This window comes from Procambarus clarkii, chromosome 77, assembly GCF_040958095.1.
Source record: "Procambarus clarkii isolate CNS0578487 chromosome 77, FALCON_Pclarkii_2.0, whole genome shotgun sequence".
NCBI classification, from domain to species: Eukaryota; Metazoa; Arthropoda; class Malacostraca; order Decapoda; family Cambaridae; genus Procambarus; species Procambarus clarkii.
The window spans coordinates 13,351,772-13,373,085 of record NC_091226.1 but is presented as its reverse complement, the minus strand read 5'-3'; the positions used below and the strand labels follow the sequence as shown (position 1 = coordinate 13,373,085).

The following is a 21,314-nucleotide window of genomic DNA, read 5'->3' as shown; positions in this document are numbered from 1 at the left end:
GTATGGAGTCAGCCTCCACCACATTCCTTCCTAGTGCAGTCTATTTGTTAACTAATCATTACACTTGAAAATTTCTTTCTAATATCTCTGTGGCTCATTTGGCTACTACGTTTCCACCTGTGTCCCCTTGTGCGTGTGCCACCCGTGTTTAATATGTCTATCCCACTGAGTATCTTTACGTATAAAATATGTATTTAGAATATATTTAGTTAATTGCACATCTTTTCAGCCATTGCCATTTATTCCTGGTACACCATTACTGCCCATTGTCATTATGAATGTCTTATTACCTCATTACCGTTCAGATCACTTATTACAATTATTCTTTAATTCTTGAAGCTAGTTTGTCTCCTTTGTCTTCCCGTGATGCAAGGATCACTTCCACCGGGCCGCGGGGACGCTAAGCCCCGAAATCATCTCAAGATAACCTCAAGATAACCTTTGCTCTTTCAAACCTAAGCTACTCTATAAAGTATTTATTGCCGAATCGTTCTATTCTCTTAACTGGCGTACTTCTCCTTTCTCTCACTTTCTTCTACTCCTCTTGTATCGTTCTTCTGTCTATGATTATTTCCTTTTGTTTCTGTCCCACAAACTTAGCGCTTCCAACTATGGTTTCACCATTTCCAATATCTTTGATTTACTTCTCACGTTCCGACGCACGTCTAAGTGAATTTGACCGCGTTCTGTGGCCTGGGAGGGTGCCTAGCCCCGATCCCAGAGGCCCAGATTCACCATGCAGTTACGCAAGCACTTACGAGCCTGGAGGCCTGATTCACGAATTCAGTTGCGCAAGCACTTGAACCTGTTCATCTCTACTCAATCTTTGACGGCTTTGTTTACAATTATTAAACAGTTAATGAGCTCCGAAGCACCAGGAGGCTGTTTATAACAATAACAACAGTTGATTGGCAAGTTTTCACGCTTGTAAACTGTTTAATAAATGTAACCAAAGCCGTCAAAGATGTACACGTTCGTAAGTACTTCCGTAACTATTTCGTGAATTTGGCCCTAGGATATCTTGAGATTTAGCGAGTAAAAAAAATTGGGTAGACTGATTCTTAACCCAGTACTCTAGGAATGGGATACTGATTGCTCTCGTGCAATAGTGGGGTGGAATTGCTTGAAATTTGCATTCATGTTCGAGGGAGCCGGTCGGCTGAGCGGACAGCACGCTGGACTTGTGATCCTGTGGTCCTGGGTTCGGTCCCAGGCGCCGGCGAGAAACAATGGGCAGAGTTTCTTTCACCCTATGCCCCTGTTACCTAGCAGTAAAATAGGTACCTGGGTGTTAGTCAGCTGTCACGGGCTGCTTCCTGGGGGTGGAGACCTGGTCGAGGACCGGGCCGCGGGGACACTAAAAAGCCCCGAAATCATCTCAAGATAACCTCAAGATGTTCCGAAAGACTTAAGAAAAGGATATCTCTAATGTGGGTTCATTTTATTACGTGTATTTTGTTCAATTGTTTTTGTTAATGTTTATTGTGCTTGTTTTAGGCTGGTGATGAATGAGGAGCGATAGTGGAGTGGTAATTGTATTTCTAATAATAAATATTGTATTTCTAATGTTCATAAATATTTCTAATGTTTATATAAATAATAAATATTAATGTCGCGAAATATTGTGTGCTACAGGGATACTTTACACTGAAGATCGTCATCTCATCAATTTTCTTGATGCAAAATTTGGTGGCGCGAAAGAACTATAAAATTTCATTTGTCCTATCATTAATAGGTCATTTAGCTTTAGAAATACGCACGTATTATGCATGGATTTTGCCGTGTTGTCACGATAAGCAAACGAGCACGAGAGACAATTTACATAATATGCATTGTACGTGACCACGCAAGTGGCAGCAGCCAGTTAGTTAGGCTGTTAGTACCGTATTAGTGTGTGTGTGTGTGTGTGTGTGTATGTGCTCAGCTAGTTGTGCTTGCGGGGGTTGAGCTCTGGCTCTTTGGTCCCGGCTCTCAGCCGTCAATCAACTGGTGTACAGATTCCTGAGCCTATTGGGCTCTTATCATATCTACATTTGAAACGTGTGTGGAGTCAGCCTCCACCACATCACTGCCTAATGCAGTCCATCTGTTAATGTGTGTGCGTGCTTGCTTGCTCTCTTGACTGTTGCTAGCTCTGCGCTCCAATAGCCTACCTTAAAACTACCTTAACTATTTACAGGTTAGAGTACTAGAGTTTCCCCATATTTTATATTTCTTGGACGCAAACTAGCCCATCGATTTACGCAATTAAATCTATTTTTAGTTTGATTTTGAATCTTCCCTATTTTCTTAAATAAGTTGTGAATTATTTACATTCAATAAATTTATCTGAAAAATGTTTATATATTAAAGTACAAGTTAATGTGACTGTATAGTGGTGAATAGGCGGTGTCATCGGTGTCAGTCAAGAGTTTATTAGAGGTATTATCAAGATGAGAGCGAGGGTGTTGACGGGGTTCACTTCACACTGACGAGTCCACCAACCCAGCCACCCTGCCTCTCACCCTGCCTCTCACCCTGCCTCTCACCCTGCCTCTCACCCTGCCTTCCACCCTGCCTTCCACCCTGCCTTCCACCCTGCCTCTCACCCTGCCTCTCACCCTGCCTCTCACCCTGCCTCTCATCACTCGTCATATCCAAAGGGGTTTTCTACCTACATACTATCATTATATTTGAATATATTGTCCCTTGATGTAGAATCCAATTCAGTGCAGACCTTTTTAAGAATCATCTGGATAGGTGTTTTGTAAGCTTAAACTCCATTTTAATATTTGAGAGTTGTAGCAGTTCATCAAACACAACAAAGGCGTTGTAATAACTCTTTGGTTGTAATAGTAGCAGAGATGGTTGGGCAGGCTCTGCGGTTAATTAGCCAAGATTTATTTCGAACCTTACCATTGGTAGCAGATCACTAAGTCATCGTCCAACACCACGTGTCTTTCAGTTCCTCTCTTGAATTATAAATACTTATCACACACAGAGATCACACTAACGTAATGCATCAAATGAACAAATCCACAAGGGCCGTGACGAGGATTGGAACTTTTACCCTGTCGTAGCTCAGTCGATTAAGGCAGTGTCTGGGATGTTCCCGGACGTAGGTTCGAATCCTCGTCACGGCCCTTGTGGATTTGTTCGTAAATATTTTTATATTGGTGGTGTTTGTGTACGTCAAGCTGCAGGTGAAGTTGTGAGGCGGTCAAGATAGAGAATGAGAGAGAGAACGAGAATGTGGTGTGGGGGAAGGATTGTAGGATAGATGATTGTAGTGATGGGTAGGCGCGGTCACTTCCACTTGATTATTTGACATCAGATACTTGCGACCCTCCCCCTATCCCAGTAACCCCCCCCCCCCCCCTTCTATTCTCCCCCTCCAACACATCATATAACCACCGGTGGTCCGCTACGTATCATATCACGTCAGTGTCCCGTCTGTGTGGTCAATGGGCTTGCGATTGCAGAGATCCATCGATCGTTCTATTTCTGGAAATCCGCGATGTGGCTTCGTGAGTCACGGAAGCCAAGAGGGAAAGTGCGGCGCCGGCAGCCCGCGGTGTGGACCCGTAGGGGGAGTGCGGCGCCGGCAGCCTGCGGTGTGGACCCGTAGGGGGGTGCGGCAGCCTGCGGTGTGGACCCGTAGGAGGGTGCGGCGCCGGCAGCCCGCGGTGTGGACCCGTAGGGGGGGTGCGGCGCCGGCAGCCAGCGGTGTGGACCCGTAGGGGGGTGCGGCGCCGGCAGCCAGCGGTGTGGACCCGTAGGGGGGTGCGGCGCCGGCAGCCAGCGGTGTGGACCCGTAGGAGGGTGCGGCGCCGGCAGCCAGCGGTGTGGACCCGTAGGGGGGTGCGGCAGCCAGCGGTGTGGACCCGTAGGGAGGTGCGGCGCCGGCATCCAGCGGTGTGGACCCGTAGGGAGGTGCGGCGCCGGCATCCAGCGGTGTGGACCCGTAGGGGGGTGCGGCGCCGGCAGCCTGCGGTGTGGACCCGTAGGGAGGTGCGGCGCCGGCAGCCAGCGGTGTGGACCCGTAGGGAGGTGCGGCGCCGGCAGCCTGCGGTGTGGACCCGTAGGAGGGTGCGGCGCCGGCAGCCCGCGGTGTGGACCCGTAGGGGGGTGCGGCGCCGGCAGCCAGCGGTGTGGACCCGTAGGGGGGTGCGGCGCCGGCAGCCAGCGGTGTGGACCCGTAGGGGGGTGCGGCAGCCAGCGGTGTGGACCCGTAGGGAGGTGCGGCAGCCAGCGGTGTGGACCCGTAGGGGGGTGTGGCAGCCAGCGGTGTGGACCCGTAGGGGGGTGCGGCGCCGGCAGCCTGCGGTGTGGACCCGTAGGGGGGTGCGGCAGCCAGCGGTGTGGACCCGTAAGAGGGTGCGGCAGCCAGCGGTGTGGACCCGTAGGGGGGTGTGGCAGCCAGCGGTGTGGACCCGTATGGGGGTGCGGCGCCGGCAGCCAGCGGTGTGGACCCGTAGGGGGGTGCGGCAGCCAGCGGTGTGGACCCGTAGGGGGGTGCGGCAGCCAGCGGTGTGGACCCGTAGGGGGGTGCGGCGCCGGCAGCCCGCAGTGTGGACCCGTAGGGAGGTGCGGCGCCGGCAGCCTGCGGTGTGGACCCGTAGGGGGGGGTGCGGGGCCGGCAGCCCGCAGTGTGGACCCGTAGGGGGGTGCGGGGCCGGCAGCCCGCAGTGTGGACCCGTAGGGGGGTGCGGCGCCGGCAGCCCGCAGTGTGGACCCGTAGGGGGGGTGCGGCGCCGGCAGCCCGCAGTGTGGACCCGTAGGGGGGGTGCGGCGCCGGCAGCCCGCAGTGTGGACCCGTAGGGGGGTGCGGCGCCCGCAGCCTGCGGGGTGGACCCGTAGGGGGGTGCGGCGCCGGCAGCCTGCGGTGTGGACCCGTAGGGGGGGGGTGCGGCGCCGGCAGCCTGCGGTGTGGACCCGTAGGGGGGTGCGGCGCCGGCCGGTTGCGGTGTGGACCCGTAGGGGGGTGCGGCGCCGGCAGCCTGCGGTGTGGACCCGTAGGGAGGGGTGCGGCGCCGGCAGCCCACAGTGTGGACATGTAGGGGGGTGCGGCGCCGGCAGCCCGCAGTGTGGACCCGTAGGGGGGTGCGGCGCCGGCAGCCCGCAGTGTGGACCCGTAGGGAGGTGCGGCGCCGGCTGCCTGCGGTGTGGACCCGTAGGGGGGGTGCGGCGCCGGCAGCCTGCGGTGTGGACCCGTAGGGGGGTGCGGCGCCCGCAGCCTGCGGTGTGGACCCGTAGGGGGGTGCGGCGCCGGCTGCCTGCGGTGTGGACCCGTAGGGGGGGTGCGGCGCCGGCAGCCCGCAGTGTGGACCCGTAGGGGGGGGGGGGTGCGGCGCCGGCAGCCCGCAGTGTGGACCCGTAGGGGGGTGCGGCGCCGGCAGCCCGCAGTGTGGACCCGTAGGGGGGGTGCGGTGCCGGCAGCCTGCGGTGTGGACCCGTAGGGGGGTGCGGCGCCGGCAGCCCGCAGTGTGGACCCGTAGGGGGGTGCGGCGCCGGCAGCCCGCAGTGTGGACCCGTAGGGGGGGGGGGGTGCGGCGCCGGCAGCCCGCAGTGTGGACCCGTAGGGGGGTGCGGCGCCGGCAGCCCGCAGTGTGGACCCGTAGGGGGGTGCGGCGCCGGCAGCCCGCAGTGTGGACCCGTAGGGGGGTGCGGCGCCGGCAGCCCGCAGTGTGGACCCGTAGGGGGGGGGTGCGGCGCCGGCAGCCCGCAGTGTGGACCCGTAGGGGGGTGCGGCAGCCCGCAGTGTGGACATGTAGGGGGGTGCGGCGCCGGCAGCCCGCAGTGTGGACCCGTAGGGGGGTACGGCGCCGGCAGCCCGCGGTGTGGACCCGTAGGGAGGTGCGGCGCCGGCAGCCCGCAGTGTGGACCCGTAGGGGGGTGCGGCGCCGGCAGCCCGCAGTGTGGACCCGTAGGGGGGGGTGCGGCGCCGGCAGCCCGCAGTGTGGACCCGTAGGGGGGTGCGGCGCCGGTAGCCCGCAGTGTGGACCCGTAGGGGGGGGTGCGGCGCCGGCAGCCCGCAGTGTGGACCCGTAGGGGGGTGCGGCGCCGGCAGCCCGCAGTGTGGACCCGTAGGGGGGTGCGGCAGCCCGCAGTGTGGACCCGTAGGGGGGGGGGTGCGGCGCCGGCAGCCCGCAGTGTGGACCCGTAGGAGGGGTGCGGCGCCGGCAGCCCGCAGTGTGGACCCGTAGGGGGGTGCGGCGCCGGCAGCCCGCAGTGTGGACCCGTAGGGGGGTGCGGCGCCGGCAGCCCGCAGTGTGGACCCGTAGGGGGGAGCTACGGAGGATGTGTCGGTATACACAACACATTACGAGGCTTTACTTAGTAGTAGTTTATATTACTCGTCTCTGAACAATGACAAGTTTTGAATATTTTTAATGTAAATACATTTACGGATTTGAATATATTTATTCTTTTAATTTCATAACTTTTTCTGCTCAGTTCGCAATAGCCCGTATCTGTAGTTTTAATACTGTCTCGGTACATTGTTTATACATTAACATTTAATTGAAGGTTAAATATTAGGATTTCTAAATATTCTGTGCTTGCCTGATTGTATCTTGTTCATTTGTGCGTTCGGGTTTGTGCTTTGATTGATTTTCTGGCCCAGCATTCAGTAAAGTGATGTTTTCAAGGTGGTTGCTTCATGGCCGCATTTGATCTTTGTATAGTCTGCTTCTACCACTTTACATCCTGGCGCACTACATGTATGGACACCTTTTTTTTTATCTTTATTTAAGAAAATACAATATAAATTACATATACATAAGTTTTACAAGGTAATTATACATTGCAATTCTTTAGCTCATTTAGGTACTCGGGTTTCGCCTGTCCTTCTCCCTGTCTCCCCTTCTCCCGTCTCCCCTGTCTCCCCTTCTCCCATTCTCCCTGTCTCCCCTTCTCCCTGTCTCCCCTTCTCCCTGTCTCCCCTGTCTCCCCTTCTCCCCTGTCTCCCCTTCTCCCCTGTCTCCCCTTCTCCCCTGTCTCCCCTTCTCCCCTGTCTCCCCTTCTCCCCTGTTTCCCGTCTCCCCTTCTCCCCTGTCTCCCCTTCTCCCCTTCTCCCCCTGTCTCCCCTTCTCCCCTGTCTCCCCTTCTTGTGCTATACATCCCCAAAAATGCCCTTGTCTGTCCAATAGAAAATTCTAGGGAATTGTAGTAGTAATATCGTCCCATAACTCTTGTGTAGGAAGATTATTTCCATTACTGCTTGACGGCCTAGTAGAGATGGGTCTAGACACCAAGTCGCCTGCACTTGATAATGGTGTTAACTACCAAGTGGGCACAATACCCATCAACGCCCAATTAATGACGTCATCAGAATCATCGGTACATTTGGACATTGTGTTCACGCCGTCTCGATAAGCTAATTTGGGGGGAGCGTGCAGTTCTCTATACCAGAAACCTTTCTTTTCCTGCTTGTCTTCTGTGCTGTGATTGGTCACTACGACTAGAGGGATAGCTGTGCGATTGGTGGAGGCATGTGTCATGGGGCGCTTGACAGAGATTGGTGGAGCCTTTCTCATGGGAAAACCTCGTGATGGTTGGCTGGCGTGGACCGATGGCACGGAAGGGGGGCGGGGTGGGGTTAGAGGAATGGGGGGTTGAACCATAAGTTATTCTTTGTTGGGTGCCTGATGCGGGGGTTTGAGTTGCTACGTTCATTATTGACCGCTGGTGCAGGAATCCCTGGCGGACAAGTTCCAGTAGGTTTGTGTTTTGTACTGAGAGTGTAATAGGAATAGGGTGTAAGAGGAGGATGTAGAGAAGGGCGTAGCAGCAGGATAGGGTGTAAGAGGGAGGATGTATGGGAAAGGGTGCAGTAGCGAGGAGGGTTGAAGGAAAGGGTGTATGGGAAGGACCTAAGAGAGATTTAGGTTGGCTGAATGAGAGATTGGTAGCCAAGGGGCGTGTAGGGCAAGTAGCTGTATCAGTGGGTGAGTATGGCAAAGTATGTCAGTGGGCGGGTGTCGGGGGCGTGCTGGGTAAGTAGGAAAGTATGTCAGTGGGTGGGCGTGGTATTGGGTACAGGCAAGCACGTAGGAGGGCGTGGCACCTGAGGTGGTGGCGCCAGTAACCGTGCGGGATGATGGCTTCCGGCGCCAGGTGTGTAGTTGTGTTTGGGGGTCGATACCTGGCCTGAAATATTCAGGGGGAGCAAGAGTGGTGTGGTCGAGGAGTGTGTGTCGCAGCCTGGTGTCGTGTGTCGACACCACCAGGGCGCCGATACCACCAGGGCGCCGACACCACCAGGGCGCCGACACCACCAGGGCGCCGACACAGTCAGGTCGCCCCCCGCCTGTAAACCAATTCTCCTCCCTATCAATGCTGTTCTCTGCACGCCCTTCAAATCTTCGCTTTTCTAGATATATACATTCATATAAAATATTTATCTCTAGCATAAAGTTAAGGCAGTAGATTCCTGCGGCATCAGCAGGAATCCTTGATAGGTTCAGTAATAATTGTAAATAAGAAGCAATAAGATGCTTATCTTAACATATTAAGAAGGTTAGGTGAGGTCGGTGATTTCTATGAAGCTTTTCAAGGTAAACTAAAATATTCACAATCAATTAGCATGTCACATATGCACTTATTAAATAAGCCAATATTGACTAGAAGCAAGTGCGAGAACGGGTTGCAGGAATATATGTTGGAAATGGCTGATAGTTTGAGCGCTCGCCATAGTGTAAAGTGGGGCCAGGCGCTAATGAAAACACGCTTTTCTCATTCCTTCTCACGCTTGTCTGTAATTTTAAGAACGATATACATGTTTAAGAGGCCTTTTTTGTATAAAATCTCTGCCTATTTCTTTCATAACGCAGCCTAATAGTATACGGTAATGCCTATATATAACTAGATAACGCTGTGTGAAGTTTTGGCGGCTGTTATCGCAAAATCATGAATTATATTTAAAATTGTGTTAATTTATACTTTAAAAAGTGCAAATATACGTCAAAGTTTAAATGAACTTTAATATGTTTTGACTAATCATTGACATTATACACAACTAGAGGAATCTCTCGTGTGATAACCCTTGGAACACCTGTGAAACACTTTCTGTACATTTCTGTGGGAGCCGGTCGGCCGAGCGGACAGCACGCTGGACTTGTGATCCTGTGGTCCTGGGTTCGATCCCAGGCGCCGGCGAGAAACAATGGGCAGAGTTTCTTTCACCCTATGCCCCTGTTACCTAGCAGTAAAATAGGTACCTGGGAGTTAGTCAGCTGTCACGGGCTGCTTCCTGGGGGTGGAGGCCTGGTCGAGGACCGGGCCGCGGGGACACTAAAGCCCCGAAATCATCTCAAGATAACCTCAAGATAAGATAACCTATAAATTACAACGAAACTTCAAGTTATACAACTTCGTGTAGTTCACTTATTTCCCGGTACTCGTTAGGAAAATTAACACCTCTTATTAACTTATTAACTTATTAACACCTTCCAATTGTAAGGTGTTTTGTTGACCAGACCACACTAGAAGGTGAAGGGACGACGAAGGTATTTTGTTGACCAGACCACACTAGAAGGTGAAGGGACGACGAAGGTATTTTGTTGACCAGACCACACTAGAAGGTGAAGGGACGACGAAGGTATTTTGTTGACCAGACAACACTAGAAGGTGAAGGGACGACGAAGGTATTTTGTTGACCAGACAACACTAGAAGGTGAAGGGACGACGAAGGTATTTTGTTGACCAGACCACACTAGAAGGTGAAGGGACGACGAAGGTATTTTGTTGACCAGACCACACTAGAAGGTGAAGGGACGACGAAGGTATTTTGTTGACCAGACCACACTAGAAGGTGAAGGGACGACGAAGGTATTTTGTTGACCAGACCACACTAGAAGGTGAAGGGACGACGAAGGTATTTTGTTGACCAGACCACACTAGAAGGTGAAGGGACGACGAAGGTATTTTGTTGACCAGACCACACTAGAAGGTGAAGGGACGACGAAGGTATTTTGTTGACCAGACCACACTAGAAGGTGAAGGGACGACGACGTGTCGGTCCGTCCTGGGCCATTCTCAAATCGATTGTCGAATGGTCACAATCGACTTGAGAATGGTCCAGGACGGACCGAAACGTCGTCGTCCCTTCACCTTCTAGTGTGTGGTCTGGTCAACTTACTTTAGCCCCGTTATTGTGACTCATCGCCTGCATAAAGTATTTTCTTAATCCAAACATGCACGCTCGCAGAGTTGTCTACTTTTTCAGAGGTTGTGAAAGCTTCCCTCCGAGTTTAAGTATCGAAGACTGGTTCATTTACACACACAAATCACACTAACGTGATGCATCAAATGAACAAATCCACAAGGGCCGTGACGAGGATTCGAACCTACGTCCGAGAGCATCCCAGACGCTGCCTTAAGGCAGGATTAAGGATGCCTTAAGGATTAAGGTTATATTATTATATAATATATATATATTATATATATAATATATTTTATATAATTTATATATATAATTTAATATATATATATATATATATATAATATATATATATATATATATATATATATATATATATATATATATATATATATATATATATATATATATATATATATATATAAAATAATAATAATATACATGTTTATATATACGAGGGGTCGTATATCTAGTAAAGGCATTAGCGCACACAGCATTTCGGGCCGGACCTTAATCGTAATTTTCCGTGGAATACGACCCGCCAAATCGTTTTAACCACCGGGTTGTCCATTCACTGCTGGGTGAACAGAGGCGTACAGTTATAAGATTGGCGCCTAGTCAATCCTCCCCGGCCAAGATACGGACCCCCGGCCAAATCGGTGGCGAGGCGCGGGTCGAGTGTGTTACCAGTGCGCCACGAGGTGACGGTGATAGTGATAGTGTCACCACCATCAGTGATAGTGACAGTCCGCGACGGCAACTGTGAACGGTGACAAGGCTGCCAACGGTGGTAGCAGAGCTTGGGTGGACCAGGAAGGTGCGTTTCCTTGGTAACGTCCGCCCCATGACCCCCCCCTATACCCCTCATGCCCCCCTATACCCCCCATGCCCCCCTAAACCCCCCCCCCCCCTCCTGAGGGCCTCTCTACCAACAACAGTTTTTTATGCCTGTTATTTCTTCTGCTGCTTCGTCGTGTTCTTTATTTATTTGTTCTGTTGGTTTTGTTGTCGTTATGTTGGTTGGTTTAGCGTTGCTTGTGGTCGTGGTTATGGCGACTTAAGCGTTAGTCAAGATTGAAATACAGATCTTGGAAGGAGGATGTTATTGCGTCGTGTGTAACACAGCCTCTGATCTCTTGCATACAGCTCTTGCATACAGGTCTTGCATACAGCTCTTGCATACAGCTCTTGTATACAGCTCTTGTATACAGCTCTTGCACACATCTCTTGCACACATCTCTTGTATACAGCTCTTGTATACAGCTCTTGTATACAGCTCTTGTATACAGCTCTTGTACACAGCTCTTGTACACAGCTCTTGCACACATCTCTTGTGTACAGCTCTTGCACACATCTCTTGCACACATCTCTTGCACACATCTCTTGCACACATCTCTTGCACACAGCTCTTGCGTACATCTCTTGCGTACATCTCTTGCGTACATCTCTTGCGTACATCTCTTGCGTACATCTCTTGCGTACATCTCTTGCGTACATCTCTTGCACACATCTCTTGCACACATCTCTTGCACACATCTCTTGCGTACATCTCTTGTACACATCTCTTGCAGCTACCAAATATTTTTGACATGTTTTCAACTCGTGGGTTGTACTCAGGCCATTAAAGTACTAGCCAAGCAGTATATATTTGCTAAAAACATAGTGCAAGAGTTACTTTCCAAGTCGTTAACAAGTCAACGTTTAACGTTGGATTTTATAAGCCAAAAGTATTATGAACAAATGAGTGACTTAACTTATTTCCTCAAGTTAACAAATTTTAACAAATTTTCCTTTATTTCCCCTTAACTTCCTCAAGAAGCGAGCGTTTCTTGAGAACCGGAGCTGCCTGACTGTGTGGGACGTGATTGATTTTAGAGCTAATATTTGATTTCTGCCAAGATGCTCCGATACGCTTAGATTTCAGTTTTATATTTGCTGCCTGACTGAGGGTCATGTTGACTCTGAGCTGTGTGAATATTTTTAATTTTGTTCGATACTCGTTGATATCTGTTGAAGGTGATTAATATGGTCGGTACTTGTGATGATAAGGGGCCTGACAGCTGAGCGGACAGCGCTTGGGATTCGTAGTCCTGATGTTCCAGGTTCGATCCCCGGTGGAGGTGGAAACAAATGAAGTTTCTTTCACCTAGATGCCCTTGGTCACCTAGCAGTAAATAGGTACCTGGGAGTTAGACAGCTGCTACGGGCTGCTGCATCCTGGGGGTGTGTAACCAAAAGGAGGCCTGGTCGAGGACCGGGCCGCGGGGACGCTAAGCCCCGAAATCATCTCAAGATGATCTCGTGTTGCCTGGCCTGTCCATGAAGCCTTAATTCCCATTCAAGCAACACAACCTTGAGGCTACCGGCACCATAGCTCGGCTGTGGTTATCTTGGTGTTATCTTGAGATAATTTATGCATCACACCTGCTACACAAAAGTTAAACATGTCATCTTTATCACGCGAGGTTTTACTGAGAAAGCTAAAGTTATGTTAATGGCAAAATTAAGGAAGTTAATAATTAAACAAGTCGATATATTGCTAACTAGTGCAAATTAGTATATATAGTGTCCAAATATTACTTATATCTCCGTGGTGTAGCGGTAAGACACTCGCCTGGCGTTCCGCGAGCGCTTTGTCATGGGTTCGTATCCTGGCCGGGGAGGATTTACTGGGCGCAAATCCTTAACTGTAGCCTCTGTTTAACTCAACAGTAAAATGTGTACTTGGTTGTAACAACGATTCTTCGCGGCGGGGATCGTATTCCAGGGACCTGCCCGAAACGCTACGCGTACTAGTGGCTCTACAACAATGTAACAACTCTTCTATATATCAAAAAAAAAAAAAAAAAAAAAAAAAAAAAAAAAAAAAAAAAATTATACATGTTTTATCAGCAAACAATGTGGTGAGTTAGGTGGAAGTTTATTTATAGAATAAGTTGTATAATTTAAATTAGTTTATAATTTAAAAATTAGTTTATAATTTAGTTTATAATTTAAATTAGTTTGTTAGTGTATAATTTTAAATTCAGTTTACATATGCAATGGTTAGTTGTTGTTACAATTCAATGGAAAATAAATTGATTTTAAAGTGCTGTTTAGTCACAAATAATAATAAAGCAATTAAATAATAAGACTGAATTATATAGAGACGTTCCAGAAAAATGTCTCCTGTAGGCAGCGTGCCGGTTGGCCGAGCGGACAGCACGCTGGACTTGTGATCCTGCGGTGCCGGGTTCGATCCCAGGCGCCGGCGAGAATGCAATGGGCAGAGTTTCTTTCACTCTATGCCCCTGTTACCTAGCAGTAAAATAGGTACCTGGGTGTTAGTCAGCTATCACGGGTTGCTTCCTGGGGGGTAGAGGTCTGGTCGAGGACCGGGCCGCGGCGACACTAAAGCCCCGAAATCATCTCAAGAAAACCTCAAGATAGGCGTTATCCTCTTTAAAAACTTCATTTAAGACGACGGCAGAACACTTTTAAATAACTCAAGAAAAAAGTATAACACAGCTTAATTTTGATCTCAATATTGCTAACTTTGGTCAATATTTTATGTAAAAAAACTGTTCTTGCCGTTCCAGGTTGGAAGATAAAACTTTCCTCTTCCAAAAAAAACTTTAATAGAAACGTTCCAATCCAAATTGACCAGGAAATCCTGTTATGGTGTCTCCTGCTTGGTGGGGATTTTGTTACCGCTCTCCTCGGAGGCCCCCGGCGGCTCATTTGCAGTATTTTGTGCCAATAGTCTCATTGGGGTTTAAAGAGTGGCCATTTAGCTACGTTAGGTTGCGTTTAATGTCCGCCTCTATCCTAACAAACTTTTTTAAACCAAAGACTAAGGAAGTAATCGCGTTTATGGCGGCGGCAGTAGCAAGATACTGTTAAGGTAAGGTCTGTGGGCCAAAGGTGTTTGCTTCTGGTTGGTCTTGGCACCATTGGTGTCTGGTTTTTGTCGATGTTCAGTGGTCTGGGCGTATTGGTGTTGGGTTATGGATTATATTGAGGTTATCTTGAGATGATTTCGGCGCTTTTTAGTGTCTCCGCGGCCCGGTCCTCGACCAGACCTCTACCCCCAGGAAGCAGCCGTGACAGCTGACTAACACCCAGGTACCTATTTTACTGCTAGGTAACAGGGGCATAGGGTGAAAGAAACTCTGCCCATTGCATTCTCGCCGGCGCCTGGGATCGACCCCAGGACTACAGGATCACAATCCCAGCGTGCTGTTCGCTCGGCCGACCGGCTTTCCCTTTTCTCTTGTGGGAAAAGTTGCTACATTAAAATAAGTAAAGTTAATCTTTACTCGTGTTTTGCCCTGGTCGACTTTTAAACGCATAAAAGTAACAAGATTTTTAACAATTAGCACCATTAGCGCCAGCTCGGGGGGGGGAAGGGGGGCGGAGACCCCTGCCTGGAGCCTTGCAACTCTCGCTGCAATTGACTTTTAATTGAATTGTTGATAATGCCCTGACTGTTATGTTGGGAGATGGCGTCATACACACACTGATATGTTAGTCGGGGAGTGAATAATGTTTTGCCTAATGAGACGTGGAGAGATGACTAGTGTCCTTGGAAGGTGGGGCTGGGGACTCTTGAACCTTGAAGGTGGGGCTGGGGGGACTTGAACCTTGGAAGGTGTGGCTGGGGGGGGGGACTTGAACCTTGGAAGGTGGGGCGGGGGGGGGGGGACTTGAACCTTGGAAGGTGGGGCTGGTAGTCAACAGGGAGGTTGTGGTTGGTGTGGTAGGATGATCGTGGTTGATGTGGTAGGATGATCGTAGTTGGTGTGGTAGGATGATCGTGGTTGGTGTGGTAGGATGATCGTGGTTGATGTGGTAGGATGATCGTGGTTGGTGTGGTAGGATGATCGTGGTTGGTGTGGTAGGATGATCGTGGTTGATGTGGTAGGATGATCGTGGTTGATGTGGTAGGATGATCGTAGTTGGTGTGGTAGGATGATCGTGGTTGATGTGGTGGGATCGTGGTTGATGTGGTAGGATGATCGTGGTTGGTGTGGTAGGAGAGTAATATGGTAGAGAGGGGGGGTGGTGGTCGAGGGCCTAGTAGCGTTAACAACAGCTGCTGGAGCCACACAAACCAGTCAGTCCTCTTCCAATAACCAGTGACTAATCAATAACTTACGACACACCCAAGATTAGTCCGACTCGTAGCTGCCACCCTCCCTCCACCCTTTCCCATAATTCACATTCTTTTCTTATTTCGTTGCCCTATCTCTCCATGCTTTATTAAACCCCCTCCCTCTCCCCCAATTCGTTTTGACCATGCTCTTCCCCTTCACCAACTCTCTATCCCCCCTTTCTAGATCCCCTGTCGCTCCCCCTTTCCCTTAGCGTCATCCAGGATTCAGTACAGTATTGATTATTTCATCTGGGAGGTCATTTAACCGCGTACGGATCGAAGTCTGGCTGGGCTATCTCCATTGTTCGCGGGTGCGTTTCCTCTCGCACTTCTCTCACCCTCTGCATCTCTCCCCTCTCCCCCCTCTCCCACTGGGAATCTCCACCTATCTCCCCCCTCTCCCACTGTGAATCTCCATCCCTCTCCCCCCCTCTCCCACTGGGAATCTCCACCCATCTCCCCCTCTCCCACTGTGAATCTCCATCCCTCTACCCCCTCTCCCACTGTGAATCTCCACCCATCTCCCCCCTCTCCCACTGGGAATCTCCATCCCTCTCCCCCCTCTCCCACTGGGAATCTCCACCCATCTCCCCCCTCTCCCACTGTGAATCTCCATCCCTCTCCCACTGTGAATCTCCATCTCTCTAACCCCCCCTTCCTTCACTCTGCTCTGGCCTTATTAGCGTGCTCTTTGAAGCGTCAGCAATGGTGTATTGCACTTCGACGTGGTAAATGCCCTTTGTGAATGGCTGGTGAGGCGGCAACGTGCACCTCTAATTATTGACTCGTGTCGAGGCGCAGTTTTGAAATTGAATACTTGCGTACTGTGTTGCAATCGCGAGGCTCATACTGTGTTGCAATCGCGAGGCTCATACTGTGTTGCAATCGCGTGGCTCATACTGTGTTGCAATCGCGTGGCTCATACTGTGTTGCAATCGCGTGGCTCATACTGTGTTGCAATCGCGTGGCTCATACTGTGTTGCAATCGCGTGGCTCTGATATCACTGTGATGGGTTAGACACGATGAGAAGCATGTTGTATTATTGTTTGAGAGGTCTATTTTTGTGTCTTATAAGACCAAAAGTTGTTTCTTCGATGCGCTGATTTATAAACCTACTTAGTATTATATTTTGGTGATTAATGATCTCGTCTTGCCATGGGTCATTTGAGCTGTACCCACGTATAGGTCTATTTTTATTATTATTATTACTACAGAGGCTGGTACATGAGCCATATTGGTTATGTCTTGTTAGTAGGCTTAGAGTTCTCTCTTCCTCACCTCTGGTCAGATTCACAAAGCACTTACGCAAGCACTTACGAACCTGTCCATCTTTTCTCAATCTTTGGCGGCTTTGTTTCCAATTATTAAACGGTTAATGAGCTCCGAAGCACCAGGAGGCTGTTTATAACATTAATAGCAGTTGATTGGCAAGTTTTCATGCTTGTAAACTGTTTAATACATGTAACCAAAGCCGCCAAAGATTGAGAAAAGATGGACAGGTTTGTAAGTACTTGCGTAACTGCTTCGTGAATCTGGCCCCAGGTTCGTGAACCTATACGGCTCTGATATACCTACATCTGAAGCTGGGTATGGAGTCCTCCATCATTACACTTTTTAATTAATTAATTTGTTTTTTGCTCTGACACACTCAAACATCCATTGGGAGTATGTATGTGAGAGTGTGTCTTTCGTATGAGTCTTTCATATGAGTGTGTGGCTAATTTGTGAACTACGTTCGTGTACATCCAATTACATATAATCTACACCCATGATAATTTTATATGTTGTAATCATGTCCCCACAATTCGTGTAAGTGACGTTAGTATTAGATCCATTAGTCTTTCGTCATAAATCATTTTTGTGAGGGGAGAGTATATTTGGTCGCCGATTCTTAATGGTTCACCCAACAGTAATTGGGGACCTGACTGGAATGTGACTGACAGATCGTGTTCCAAGGAAAACGGGAGGGTAAGGCTTAAGGGGACGAGACTAGTTCAGAAGCTCATTCCCCGCACAACAATTAGGAGACTATTCCTGCCCCCACCACTCCTGCCTCCAAGTCAACCATGCCTCGAAAACCTATCCCAGCCCAACCTGTTCCTGCCCCACACGCACACGCATCCTTCCTAACCTGCACTCTCCCTACTAACTCTTGCTCCACACGCCTAATTGTGCTTGCGGAGGTTGAACTTAAACTCTCCAGTGTTGGAGTTCATATGAGGACTCTCCACCCAAGTTTTAAATGGGATATGTTTAAGTTTCAGCTTATTTGTACTCTGGTGGGAGGTAACTAATGTCTTCTGAGTCACATTGATGGTTCAGTTTCAAAGTCAACGTGGCGGAAATCTTGCCTCAACCCACTCCTAGACTGAGTACCTGAGAATCGACTTGAGAATGGTCCAGGACGGACCGAAACGTCGTCGTCCCTTCAACTTCTAGTGTGTGGTCTGGTCAACTGAGTACCTGTACAATATAACTATTAAGTAGTAACTAATACAAAATAACTACCACTTGGGAGAACATTTTAAGATTTTCTTGAATGCTATTAATCATAGCACAACTATCCTGTCTATTATTTTAATTATTGAGAGGTACAAATTAATTTTCCATGTCGTCGTTGACATATCCTGATACATATGGAAGCTGATCAGAATTACATTTCACCTTTGTAAATGCACATTATGTAAAAGACACATCGAACACTTTATGTAGGGCATACGTAAATCTGTGTATCTATGTATTTACGTATGTAGGTTAGCTTAGCATTTTAAAAGCACCAACTCGCACTTCTGTGGTTGAGTGTTCAATAAACCCTTGAACTATATGTTTAACACTTCTCTAACCCTGTCCATGGAGGACAGAAGAAAATGTATATATGCTGGTTAGCATTGTAAATGTCTGGCCACGTCTGTGGTATAAAATAATAATAATAATAATAATAAAAATATCCTGAGAGTAACTGAGGCATTCTTTCTTCTGTATGTTACTTTATATTTTAATTTAGATATAGTATGTGTAGGGGTCAATATATGGTTATCGGTTCAGCTGCAGTTAGCCTCAATACATAGTTACGACGTCATTGCGTAACTAGTTCCGTAGTGGGTCAAGCGTAACTTCCAATTCCAGGTCTTAACGTGTAGCTGCTATTTGAGGTGATATATTATACACGAGGCGATGCCGCTAGCTTGGTAATGGAACAGTGTGTCAGAGACGGATGTGGGGAGCTATTGGGCAATGTTTCTGGGGGGTGGGGGTATAGGATAGGGCTTGCAGGGGGGGGTAGAGGATAGTTGAGGGCTTGTGGGGAAAGGTTTTGAAATGACCGCGGAAGAGGTATTGATGGTTCGCTGGGGATATGAGGACCCAGAAAGGTATGAGAGAGAGGAACGAGGATGAAGAGGTAGAAGGACATGGAAAATTTTCAGGGGGGGTTGGGAGGTAGACATGAGCTTGGAGAGGAGATGTAGACATGAGCTTGGAGAGGAGATGTAGACATGGGCTTGGAGAGATGTAGACATGGGCTTGGAGAGGAGATGTAGACATGGGCTTGGAGAGGAGATGTATACATGGGCTTGAAGAATGGCTTCAAATGGACACAAAAGGTTTTGCGGTGATAGGACATACAAGTATACGGGTTTAATTTAGAGAGAGGGAGGACATGGAATTGATATAAACGGATATGAAAATGTGTGTAAGGGGAAAAGGAAAGCCATAAAATAGTTAGTAGAGAGGGAGAGTTGTATGGAAAGATTTACGGTGCGGACAGGGATATAGAGGCCAGGTGCAGAGGAAACTAATGAGGGATGTGGTTGTGTGTGTGTGTGTGTGTGTACTCACCTAGTTGTGTTTGCGGGGGTTGAGCTCTGGCTCTTTGGTCCCGCCTCTCAACCGTCAATCAACAGGTGTACAGATTCCTGAGCCTATCGGGCTCTGTCATAGCATGTGTGTGTGTGTGTGTGAACTGTGTGTGTGTGTGTGTGTGTGTGTGAACTGTGTGTGTGTGTGTGTGTGAAGAGGCTGGGAATGAGGGGAACAACTGTAAGGGTAGTTTTAGAAAGGGTCTGCTAGCCCTCGCCAGGTTGTTTGACCCATACATGGTTGCATTGTTTGGGACTCTGAATATTATTGGCTCAGGGATATGGAGGACTCGTCTCCTTGGATTGCCATTCACACCAGCTTATATACAATTAAATAGTACTGGTGCAATTATAGGGACCCACAGCCTCAGAGAAGGGAACACAGAGCATTCATGGAAAAACGTGTCATTAAATAGTACTTGTCTAACTATTTTTATAATCAGTTTTGTATTGCTTCGTTGAAATAGTAAATGGACTATTTTCAAATATATTTCGGCTACTTGTTTTTAATTTAAATTGTTGTGGTGGTAAGTAGCGATTTTTACTTTGAGTAAGATTTAAACCAGCGTGATTTTTAACTAGTTTTCAGCGGCATATTCGCCAGAACACTTTGGGCCAGAAGCTGTACTCCTGGGCGCCAAATTTGCTAAGTGAGCACTAGGAAGGAACAGTGACTAATGGTCCAATCTTGACCCCAGGTCGTCTTGCATGCTAGGCGAATGTCATACACTAATCTATGACATTCATACATCGGAAGTCATACACTAATGTCATACAGTAGATCAATGCAGCCTTCTCTCTCTCTCTCTCTCCTCCAGTGAACAGCAGTAATATGAAGATTTCATATTGTTTTAAAACTATCATGTGTATATTTGTATACATGATCGATGTATATGAGAAATCTGGACTGTTTTCTAAGAGAAGTTCCGGATCAGCCGGGCTGTAGTGGATATGTGGGCCTGCGGGCCGCTCCTAGCAACAGCCTGGTGGACCAAACTGTCACAAGTCGAGCCTGGCCTTAGGCCAGTCTTGGGGAGTAGAAGAACTCCCAGAACCCCATCAAGCAGGTATGCGAGTCCTAACATATTTAAATGTGACAGTGTCAGATCACGGAGGAAGAATTGAAACAGGGATTTCCTTAAGTACTTTCGTATATTAATACATCTTCACAAGGAATCATTCCTTCTGAAGATGTATTAATAATATACGAAAGTACTTAAGGAAATTCCTGTTTCAATTCCTCTGTGGTCTGACACTGTCACATTTTCATCACGTGTTAATTTTCGTGATTTACACACACGTGTAAATCACGAAAAATGTGTTAAATGTGTGTGTTTGTGTACAAGGACCTGAACGATGGTAATTATATTAACTTTCACAGTATTTGAAGGGAGATAAATCACCGTCACAATTTTCATAGTGAAATGTAAATGGTAATTAAAGACTTCCTATAAGAGGTTTCAGTTTTCAGTAACAGTAGTTAGGCTTAAGCCTGATCTGCGAGCCACAGTTAGGGTGAGAGAATAGCAGTCATTCACAGTCATGTGTATGACTGCTCATACACATGACTCGTTCACCGTAGCAGTCATGTCTGTGAGCATCACTGTTAACTGAAGCCCCGTGACGGAAACAATTTCGCAGAGGACAGCAGGGGAAGGTTGTGGAGATTGGCTGTAATTGACAATATGGGAAGATTGGGGCATAATAAACAAGAGAGATTGGGTGATGGAGATTGGGGAATATGAGATAAAGGGGAGGGGGTGCATGAGAAGATTGTGGGAAATGGGATGACGATTGTGGGAGAGGGAGAGAGGATGATGGCTTCTTAAGGTTATCTTGATGATTTCGGGGCTTTTTAGTGTCCCCGCGGCCCGGTCCTCGACCAGGCCTCCACCCCCAGGAAGCAGCCCGTGACAGCTGACTAACACGCAGGTACCTATTTTACTGCTAGGTAACAGGGGCATAGGGTGAAAGAAACTCTGCCCATTGTTTCTCGCCGGCGCCTGGGATCGAACCCGGGACCACAGGATCACAAGTCCAGTGACAGGCTCCCAGACCGCACAGGCTCCCAGACCGCACAGGCTCCCAGACCGCATAGGCTCCCAGACCGCACAGGCTCCCAGACCGCATAGGCTCCCAGACCGCATAGGCTCCCAGACCGCACAGGCTCCCAGACCGCAC

At 48.9% G+C, this 21,314-nt stretch overlaps 1 protein-coding gene across 10 annotated transcripts in view; it reads left to right on the top strand.

Annotated features, from left to right (window-relative positions):
- The window catches only part of LOC123747157 (ELAV-like protein 1), a 300,388-nt gene that overhangs the window by 184,137 nt on the left and 94,937 nt on the right, over positions 1–21,314 (top strand). The window lies entirely within an intron of this gene.